This window comes from Capsicum annuum, chromosome 4 (assembly GCF_002878395.1).
Source record: "Capsicum annuum cultivar UCD-10X-F1 chromosome 4, UCD10Xv1.1, whole genome shotgun sequence".
Classification (NCBI taxonomy): Eukaryota; Viridiplantae; Streptophyta; class Magnoliopsida; order Solanales; family Solanaceae; genus Capsicum; species Capsicum annuum.
Window position 1 is genome coordinate 10,532,405 of NC_061114.1, and position 7,950 is coordinate 10,540,354.

A 7,950-nucleotide genomic window follows, 5' to 3' on the forward strand; every position below is an offset into this window, starting at 1 on the left:
AGATAAAATTATCAAAGTACACCGCAAAATAATATTATCCTATTTTACTTCGGCTAGGAAGTATTCTAATCCAAAACATTTTCAATAAGTTACAAAATTCGCCTTTTCAATAACTCCAACTCAACAATGTAACTTTTTTTATATATATATAAAATTACTTAATCATTAATTTGCAACTCACATATAAGCGTGTTCACGAGTTTTATATCTCAACTCTCCTTTCTTATTCTTATTTAGCATAACTTGTAGTAATAGTGACCGGTTTACAATGGATTTTTTTTTTTCAAATGAAGAACCAATTTGTACTGACTTCTTTCCATTTTACTTGTCACAATTCGTATTATAAGAGTCAATTTGACAAATAACTATAAGAAAAATACTATGAGCTTTAATGTAATTATTTTTATATTAATATGATGAAAAAATACCTCTTAAAAAATGGGTCAAAAGTCAATTTAATTTTTAATGAAATTCTTATTAATATTTCATTAATTAATATTAGTATTGATTCACACATATTTTAATAATTATTATAAACTAGGTTAGTAGTAGATGTTAATTGATTTAATAAAATTTTAAAATGGCAAGAATGTGGGTTAATTTTTATTTTTTTGGGGTTAAAAATTTGGGTTAAATTAATATACTCCAAACAGAAAGAAACGTGGCTTAGCTAGTTCCAGCTTCTTCCCCACAAATTTCCCACCATTTCTTTCCTAAGTAAAGTTATTTTTACTAAAAATTAAAATTGTAAGGATTTGCGTTCCCCCTCTACCCCCCCTCCGCCCCTTATTTCCCAACTTTTTTTTTTCAAATACTATTCAACAATAGAATTTGAGTTTAATTCTAATTTGGTAAGTAAACCCCGCATTCTAATTTGGTCGTTGTTTGGACTAATGCAGAAGTTCCGACGTCACCTTGCTTTTTGTTGGGTTGGATTTCGATAACTTCTGCTGATTGAGACTATTCTTTTTATATTAACGGTACTTTTCACATTACTGAATGGGTATTACGTGCCTTTTGTTTGGAAATATATTTTTCTCAATTTTTTTGGGATATTTTTTTTAATTAACGGTAGATATGTCTTATTCTTTGTCTTCAATATAATGTTTTTTAAGTTCTCCGTAGCTGTTCATATTTTATTGTATCTAGTGGTCCTTTTTTTTTGGTCTACTTGTCTGATGTGAAATGGTGTTATCATTCATTGATCGATAGAAAACAACTGATGCACATTTGCAAGCTAAAGTTGTTAAATCTTGAAAATCATCTCCGTCTAAATACTAGTATTTTTTTTTTTTTGATTTAGGTATCTTATTCAACAAAATCTGAAACCCCTTTATTCTTTTCTTCAATTAGAAGAAGAAGCTGACTTGTACTCTACTTTGATAAATTTAAGAAATAGAGAAAGAAATTTGAAAAGATGGATGAATTTTGGGCTGCAAGAACAAATTCTGCTAGGCATAATCTCTCTATTATACAAACAAAGAGACTCAATAACTATGGTATTTATTTTGTCTTGGGGACTTCTTGCCTAATTTGTTCTTTTACTTTTGTTAGTTAAAATTTCTTGAATGGCTTTTAAGTCCCCTATCACAGGTGTTTTTAGTATAGAGTATAGTGGTCTTTTGAGTATTTTGGTTTAAAGAAGATGTTTATTTTCTATTAGCTTGTTTCTTCGTAGATTTCGGAGTATCATCTTTGTATTCTTATATACTAGTTGGATTTATTAGTTTTCTTAGTTAAACATAGTTGTTTTTTACTCCCTTTAATAAGATTTACCGAGTAAGGGGATTATTTAATTTAAATGAAAAAATGAGTCAGACTTCCAACATCTACCATATGGACGAATTCATTTGCCATTCAACTGTTTTACTTGGAAAAGCTACAAATAACCATGGGTGGATGACTTGCTATTCCACTTATTCATTTCAGAGTTTCAAGATTTATCATAATTTTTCATATAAGTTTCAATAGGTTGGAAGATAGTAGGAGATACCATTTCTAGAACACATGCAAAACAGCTAGCTTACTATGATGTCGCCCAACATTGAATTTTGTAATCTCAGGTGTCCTCTTGTCCTCAAAACTATTGAAAATGAAAGACTTAACCGACAGGTGGATCTTCCTATCTGTATATTCAGTTGACTTATAAGACTTGCTCTATGAAGTTTAATCTTCCCAAATGCGGTTAGAATGTTACAAAAGGTTTGGATGTGTTATGATATTATTGCAAGTAATGGGACTTGAGTCCCATATCGGTTAAATAGGAAACTGATGTGGGGCTTAGATTAACCTAGGGCTATCCTACCTCAATAGCTAACTTTTATGGTGTGATTCTCCTAAGGTTATATCAGGATGATTAATGAGCAAAGACTAAACTATCTGGAGGACTTGAGTTCAGCATTTAGCCAGATGGGTTATCTTGAGTGCAGGGAGGGTGTAAATTCTATCTTTGAGGTGCTGGGTAGCTGTAGGTCTGATGTTGAAACCTTCCACTATGTACGTTATATAGCACTAGTTTAGTAATCCTCCAGGATCATTATCAGCACAAGACAAGTTTTAGTTTCAGTATCGTTTTGAGGATATTACTAATTTCCTTTAGATTTTTAACTTTAAAATGAGTATATGGAGCAGAGAAATCAGATCGGGAAGTGTCAGGTGTGCTGCTTCTGTTTACTTTAGATGGACTTATTTCAAGTCTATTTTATCACCAAAGGGAAGGACACTATTTAGAGTACCTAATAGGACATATAGCTTACTTGAACTGGCTTTTGCAATTGTTACTGAAAAGGTACCATATTTTTGATCATCTAAGGCCCAGATGCGTAATAAAGTCTTGCAGCGATATACATGATTAGTGATTGTGTTTCGTAAAGATGATCTGAATAGTTAGTCGAGTGAGAATTGATGTAGCCAACCTCAAGTTGCTTGAAGTTGAGGTGTATATAGTTGTTCCATTTGTTCTTTTTTTTTACGATTACAATATATTAAAGGTATCCCCACATACAAGTGCGTAAGGTGTTAGAATGTCTCTTACTCTGGTTCTAGATAATAATAATAATACTAAAAGTAGTGTATAGTACTAAGATACTGAGACATAACAGATTTTCTGACAAGGAGATTCAATAACACAAATTAATGTAAAAAGAAAAAAGGATTTATTGTATTTGCACAGTATCTTTTCCAACAAGGGAGATTCAAGGATGTGTGCTGTTGTAATTCTTGGCTTTAGCTCTGTAAGAAACTTGTTTCATTATTCTCTAATGATTGCCGCATGTGCTACCATTTGTGGATTTTATTAGAAATGTGCTATGGTTAGAAAACATCCAAAGTAACAATTCACAATGGTCCTTGTTCATAATAACTTCTGGAATTGTAGTCTCACTTTCAATTTCTCCAAGTTCACTGTTTTTAGTTTGAATGTTATTGGCCTTTTCCATCTGTTGTTGCTTCTCCTTTTAAGTTATCTAGTAGTGTTATTAGTCACAATGCTGATTTCATTTCGTGTTTTTTTTCATAGTAGTATCATTTGCTTAAACAACCAATACTGGTTTGGATTTGCAATTTACCACATCTGAGAAGCCTGCTACAGACTATAACAATTCAGTAATAGCTTCACCAGTAGGTAAGGGACTTGTCTATTCCAAATATGATTCCGGTAGGATTATATATACTTTTAGGAGGTTCACACATGCCCCTTTAATTCTTTTGTTAATCCTTTCTCTTGATTTGAGGTAATCGACCTCTATTTTCCAGATTATGATTTGTAACGATAGTTCTTTTTAAGCTTCACACGTGGATTCTTGAACCAATTGTAAAGATTGTGTGGTAGCGACTAGAGAGTGTTCTTACATCCTTCTTCCAGCAAAGAAATTCTAATTGTTTTTTCTTTTAATTTTCATTTGGCACGAAACTTCTTTATGTACAACTCTTGCTGATGCATCCAATATGTGTTATAAGGACTTTTGATCTAAATCAGTTGCCTAAAATGTATTTTTCTTAAGATAGTTGATGGTCAATATGTTGATCAAATATTTGACAATTTAAGCTACTGTCATATGGAGCTGTAACGATTTGCAAAATTGGGAGAAATTGTCATATACAACTGTCACAACTAACATTGCCAATTAGCCAGTTTATCACCATCCTCATATATATATTTTATTCGTAGAAAACCTGTACATGGAGCCTTTCTGAGGATCGGGTTATTCAAAGCAATTTTAAGGTGGCGTCGTCTCCATTGTCTTGCATGCTTTCTAAAGCTCGACGTAAAGGACGGCCTGGATGGCTTGGGTCAGATTATTGGGATAACTGTATTGTATATTGGGCGTCTCCGTGGTTTCAAAAGAAGAGCGCCCAGACAAAGGCATCTCGAAATTCTAAGATAGGTCGCTTATTGCACACCTGTGGTTCGGTGTCCAGGGTACAACTAAGTGAAAATTGGTAATTATTTATGCATTTAGATGGTAGTAAATTATTTTTGCACTTGTGGTTCACTATGTTTATTTCATTTGCAGGAAGCATCTCTTACTAGAGCAGCCACTCGTGAAGAGGTATGGAAGAAGACCCATAAGAAAATTAGAGATGAAAATGAAGTTTGGGTTGAAACACAGACAGGTTCAAATCTTATTTAGAATTTATTTTATATTATCTATTATATACTAATTTTATTTTTAATGTAAAATCGATAAGTTCACAAGTTATTGAAGAGTTCAAAGGGAGTCAACCGATAGATGATCAAGGTAATCCAATCATGCCATCAGAGGAAGAAACGCTTTCCTGCTAGCTAGATGTAGTTGGGGGCGTGTATAAAGCAAGGGAATACGACCTTTTTTCTGAGAAGAACTTTCACCGTCTTTAGTGTGGATTGCAATGTATGGGGAGTTTTTCCACCATGTCAAATGAGTAGCTTGAGGAGATGCGACAGGAAGTTCGGGAACATGCTAGTAAGTACGAGGAGGAGCGAAAAAGGATGGAGGATGAGCGGCGTAGGACGACCCTTGCGTCAAACGTCAAAGAACTCTAGACTCAAGTAAATACCTTAATCAAGCTTCTTTGTTCTCTGCCCCCCAGTTCTGATGATGATGGCGGAGAGGACGAGGAGGATTAGGTGTTGTTGTTTTAGGTTTGAATTATGTTAGTTTTGAGTGTTTGAAAGAATTTGTTTTGGTGATTGTTTGCATACTTTTTTGATACTTGTTTACATATTGTTTAAGTTGGATGAAAATGTATAAAGTTTGGTTGCTTAATTTTAATGTTTGAATCGTTTCGAAAGTATTTTTCTTATTGTTTTGCTGGTTAATATTGATTATACGTTGATTTTCTATTTAAATATTGAATTTTAGTGCAATTAAAAAAACTAATAATAACACCATATTGGCAAGGGACTTTTGTAGCTATATCCCTCAAAATATTAAAATATTAAATTAATATTTTATTTAACTTAGTGAGGGATATCCCTCAACATATTTAAATTTATAATTTTTATTAATTTTCATGTACGAAGGGCCATCCCTCACTGAGTAATAAATTAATATTCTATATATTTTTAATATAGCAAGGGCCGTCCCTCACTAAATTATAAATTAATATTATATATATTTTTAATATAGCAAGGGACATCCCTCACTACATTATAATTTTTGGAAAATTATGAGACCAAAATGGTGATGGTTGAGTGTCGGAGTCCTTCACTACTTTGCGAGGGTCTGCCTCACTAATAATTAGCAAGACTCAAATTAGCAAGACACCTTGTAGTGATGGTTGTTGTTATGAATTTAACCAGGATAGAGGTCCTATTTGCAAAGATGTCAAATTACATTTGGGACCCCGAGAAGATGTCTATATATAGTAGAAGAATATAATCTATTAGGGCTCATGTTATGAAGTTGTCGTTTATTTTCTTAGTAGTTTTAGCATTTTGGAATCTCTCTTTTCTATTTTCCTTTTGTTTCTATGATGAATTCTTATTTCAATGTATGTGAATATGGATCTCCTTACCAATATGATTCCCCATTGTTACAATGGTGTTTTCATTGTCCCCTCCTCTATCAAATGGGTATCATCTTCGTTTTAAACTCCTCCAGCCTCATATAACAAACAATATCTTCCTGCACCTTAATCATCAAGCCCTACTTATCCACCTGCAATTTTGGAGAAGATCTACACTTCCCTCAAAATCGTGCAGGATTTAGTGATAGATTCGAAAGAACGTAGCAAATGTATGCTCTCTTCTATTTGCCATCTGCGTTCTGTGTTGCAGGAGGAGATGCAGTTGGACTACACTTCCATTGATACTCTAGAGATTTCAGATTCTATAAATATCCCCTTTCTGCTAGAGGCTTTCAATGATAGTAACACCGAGGTGGCTGATATGGTGAAATCCTATTTGGACTCAAAGCTTCCTGTTCTTAGTGTTGAAGATACAATACCGCAATGTGCTTTTATTGATGCTACCGAGCTTAAATTCTCACATGTCTCTCTCTCGGTTAAGGGACCACTAGAGTTTAACTGCAAGGTGCTCGATAGTGTGCCAAAAATGGTATTTCAGCAGAATTTCATAGTCCTGGTGCACCTATTGGCTCGCTTCCACTTGTTTTGCGCATTAACGATTGCAAGTGGGTGGATACTGGTCAGTTAAGTGATTCATTCGACAGGCACCAATACAACCAAATTTAGCTCTTAGGTAAGAAGTTTGATACTGACCGGCCACTTTCTAGGCATAGTGGCGTCTATTTGAAAGACTATTGTTTACTTGCTATTTGTTGTTATTTGACCAATTGGATCGATATTGTGCAAGAACTTCTGGATGTTTTAGTTTGTGCTCCTCTTTTGATTAATCCTTTAAGTTCCTCATCAGATGCACCTAAACTGTTCGATAAAATGGCTGAAAGAAGTAGATGGCTTTCCATGTTGCATGCCTCTGAGCATTTAGGTGAGGTCGAAGTTCTAATTGAATGCAGTGATAATCTTACAAGTTTTTGTGATTCCTACAAGCTACTGGGTATATCTCTAGAAAACTCATTTTTGTATTCTCTTGATCGATTTGCTACTTCTCGCGTGGAGAGGTATGAAATTGATCAATTCAAGCATGTTAGGGCCAATTGCAGGAGGGATATTAGTGTGGAGAGGTACATATTAGAGAATGCAAATACTTTTAGTGGAAATTTCAAATCTTATATTTGTCTATTGTCTGATAATATGGCACGTGCAACAACTTAATCTTTATTGATTGAGCGTTGTTTATCTAAACAAGTAGAACCAAGCTTTCCTCTTGTGTTGATTTTCGACTTTAGGTGTAAGATTGGAAATTTCACACGGCAAATGAATCTGGAATTGGTGATTTCTCAGCCTGCACAAATACTTGAATGGATTGATTCTCTCAAGGGTTGGATGTCACTTTCGCCTCAACAAGAACAAGTTGAAGGAATTTTGATGCTTGTTGGTCAGATTGAAGGGTTTTCTGACTATAATTATGACTCATGCATGGTTTATGTACCTAATGGAAAATTCTTGTCAAGCATTGGACCAACAGTTGTAAAGTATTGGGAGAGATATACAGGACCCGTCTTAGTGAAAGAGTGGAGGAAACATCTTGACATAATACTTCCAATGTATGTGACTTCTATCCAGGTGACTTATGGAGCATATATTGTGGATGGTAAGATTTTAAAAGCTACAGTGCTACATAATGAGATAGTTGTACAAGAAATTAAATCAAATATTGTGCGATGCACCAATCAGATTCATGAATTTTCCAATGAATATATGCCATTAGAAGCTGGTTTTATGTTGGTTGCTAGAAGGACTTGGCTCGAGGTGCAACCTTTTTCTTATTCCTCAACAACTTTTATTATTTTTATGAGCTTTTCAATCCATACCTTTGATTCTGGTATACTCAATATCTATATAACTGATGATATCAACCTGGCCATGCATACACATACTAGTATT